Here is a 3,554-nt window from a genome sequence, read left to right on the forward strand (position 1 = left end):
CTTTAAGAGTGAAGAACATGTTCATTTTCTTGATTGTAACAACTTCTCTGGTGCATTCATCTGGCAAAGATTAATAATTTCTACACTTTCAATATGGTAAGTTTATTATATGAGAACTAAAAGTCAATAAACATGTGAATTTTAATATACACATATAAATATTGCTTAAAGTATAAGTTCAATAGAAAATTCAAAACTGTAATATGACTTTTTCTTGCACATTTTTCACCTTGTCCATTAAAGGGGATGAACTACTCCAGAGCCTGAAGCCTCTTAAGATGTCTGCTCACCCAACCTCAGCAGCACCCACAGCCCAGCAGGGTCCAACCTCACCAGCATTACTCAGTCCACATGCCTTCTCACTCTTCACACTGCCCACACTGGACTTCAAAAGCTCCTCTATCCAGTCAGGTATCTGCCCACAAAGTCCAGTCCTGTGCAGGCAGTTCTTCCCCATCCCCCTCTGTCCAAAGGTTGAACGGCCACTCATGCTTCAGGTCTCAGCCAAGAGGGCACTTTCTCAGAAGTGCTCTCTTTGATCCCCAGACAAACTGAGACTCAACTACATGCAACACTTTCTTCGTGGTCCTTCACTGGATTATAATTAACCATTAGTGCTGTGATTTCTCTGAGAGCCTGTCTTTGTTACAAGGTAAACTCCGTGAGCACAAGTCCAACCTATGTCCTGTTCTCTCAGGTCCCAAGGCACATTCCAGGCCTGGCACGTCACAGATGCTCAGTAAACACTCATTAAATGGATGAGAGAAACCACCCAATGGAATCCTGTCACCCTGTGTGACACTAGTGGTCAAACTATGTTCCTTATAGTCATGAAGGCATTGGTATCAGCATGGGAGGAGGCCACAAGTGTGTGGGGATGACCTAGGGATGGGTTTTTACCCCCTTACACAATCAGGGAGGAGGGAGATAGGACCAACTAAGAGTGAAGAGTCAGACCTTCCCTCATTCCCAGAAAATCACAGCCCTCCCCATTTCCACCTTGTGAATGTTCTTTCATATGCCTGGGGCCTGGACAGTAGCCTCTGTTCTTTGTCTTCTCACAGAGCCCTGACCTGGCAGACACTCTGGATCTTTCACCCCATGTAGAGGTACTACCATGGGAAAGAGAGCTCACACTGACCTCAAAGGAATCCGGGGATGACTCCCAAACCCAAGGTGCCTGGTCTGTGGGACACCTGCCTGTTGTCTCTGAACATCACACCCGCCCATGATGTCCTGGGGAACAAGGGGAACTTCCTCAGCAGATGGGACAGGAGAAAGCAGGATCTGGCGTTGCTTTCATCTCAGAGGACTGAGGGTCCACAGGGGCCTCCCCTCCCCTAACAGAGGGACCCACAGCTCCTGTGGTTGACACGCCAAGTGGAGTGGCTTCAGATCCTGGGCCCTGTGGGGAGGACTACCATAGAGAATGGACAGGGACACAGGTGACTTGGATGCAACACCCCAAGGCAATGATGGAGACGCACAGAGCATTTAGAGGATCAGCCCTCCAGTTTGGCACACTCTACTAAAAACCTCAGAAGAGACATCACCAGGTCCTGTTCTTGAAACCTATGGGACAGAGAGTTCCTCCTGAAACAGGACATCGACCATAGAGGACAGTTCTAATGACACTAGACTCATAATCCTCTGGACCCTCAACCTCTCTGAGATGAAGGCAGCCCCATATCCTGTCCTTTTACTGGGCTGACCCTGCTCTGAGATGGAGTCAGGAGGCCTCGAGCCCACAGTGACTGGACCCCGACTGACTGGCCTTTAAGCTTGAAGGCCAGAGCCCACCTCTACCAAGGTGTCAGGGTCAGCTCTCATTCTCTGGTCAGCATCCCTGGTGCAGCACCTGACATTGGCTGCAGGTCATCTTCTGCTCTCCAGGGGGCGACATTTAGACACACAGACAATACAGGGAATTCACACATGAACCTGGCTTTGCCTAAGGAGCTGGAGAAGGAGCCTGATTTCCATCCCCTGCTCCCAAAGATGCTTTTGGACTCCGCCCTCATGATTGCTGTATCCCACCTGCTACTTCTAGGGACTGTGAATAAAACAACAACAACAACAAAAATGGGCTGTAAATAAGCCTGACAAGCCCAGCAGGACACATGGCAGTCCTGACATGCTCAGGGACCAAAAATAACTGCACAGGATGGTCTGATCACAAATTCCTTACTGGGCAGGTGATGGCAGGGAGTCATGTCCCAGGCCTACAGCTTCGTTAGCAAAGGTCAGACGTTACGTTAAGTGAGCCCTGTTCCCTGTTCTTATGCATCTTGGATAACATACCTTTGATACATCAGAGTAGTTGTTCTTTTGCAAGACGATTTGAAGGCACAAGACTCTGGGACCAGCATATGAGACAACATACTTCTTAGGTTACCTGGTTCCTTGCACAACCTCTCTATGTGCTGTAAATGTTAATTAGCCTGGACCCATCAAAGTAAAGAAAAAAAACAAAAAAAAAACTGTTTCTCCATTTTGCTATTTATCAATTCTAGAGATTTCTTCACTTCCTAATGGTTTTCACACAACCTATTCCATCTTCTGTTTTTTATTATAATGTATAAAATCAGTTGCACAACTGCCAAGCTAAGATTTGAGATCTTGTTCCAGGCATATGATGTTAGCTTGGTTCAAATAAACTCATGAAAATTTTCACAGGTTGGGAAGTTTCTTACTTTAACAGGCCCAAGAGCACCTGCTTTCTCAGGGCTCTATTTGCTGCTCCCTGTCCCATGCCTGTCACCACCCCTGAACAAGGTGGGGTAATGAAAGGAAACTCCCCCAGGCAGAGAGCAGACACCGGCCCAAGGTCAGGGAGCACCAGGACAGGCTCAGCCCACAGAGAGGGAAGGTCTCCCAGAAACTACCGCTGACGACCAGGGAGCCCACACCACCTGAGCTTCCCCCACAGTCCTCTCTTCCCAGGACATGCAGGACCCCTTCCTCCTCACTCCCTGGAACTGCAGGGCCTCCTGAGACTCCTGGTCCTGGGTCTCTGTCCCTGGAAGCAAAGGGCAGGCTGGTGACATCCTGAGATAGAGGGAGGGTACCTTCTGCATTCATCACCCAGATTGACCCCTTCTCACCCCCACAGTCACCTCTGTGGCCTTTCTGCTGGGAGGAAATCCAACCTTCCCAGCGCATTTGAGAACATGTTGCACACCCGGTGCCCAGCTGGGTTTCTGTGTCACAAACAGAAATAATACCCAGTTTGGGGCCTGTGGGACTCCCTGTGTGGTGCTGACAGACCCAAGACCAAGACACAGCAGAGGCCAATGCTGGAGTGAGAGGGTCATCCTCTCAGGGGACACATGCCTCCATCAGCCTTGATGTTGCAAGTGGGCTCCACAGGCCAGTAAGACCCACCTTCCCTGAGAGCTCATCAGATGCAGAGTCTCTGGTCCACTGCACACCTGCCGAGTCAGAATCTGCATTTTAATAGGATGTGGAGACCCTCCCTGTGCACAGGAGAGGGGGGACGGGTGTCCCATCACCACATCACCAGATCTCATCCTGGTTGGGCATCCACATTAGCT

The 3,554-nt window shown here is 49.4% G+C and overlaps 1 long non-coding RNA gene across 1 annotated transcript; it reads left to right on the forward strand.

Annotated features, from left to right (window-relative positions):
* Positions 1-248: 248 nt before the first annotated feature.
* LOC118674409 lies at positions 249-2,670 on the forward strand. The gene is made up of 2 exons (XR_004973632.1): positions 249-411; positions 1,038-2,670. It is a non-coding gene; the product is annotated as an uncharacterized LOC118674409 (long non-coding RNA).
* Positions 2,671-3,554: the final 884 nt, after the last annotated feature.

This window comes from Myotis myotis, unplaced genomic scaffold (genome assembly GCF_014108235.1).
Source record: "Myotis myotis isolate mMyoMyo1 unplaced genomic scaffold, mMyoMyo1.p scaffold_m19_p_19, whole genome shotgun sequence".
Taxonomy (NCBI): domain Eukaryota; kingdom Metazoa; phylum Chordata; class Mammalia; order Chiroptera; family Vespertilionidae; genus Myotis; species Myotis myotis.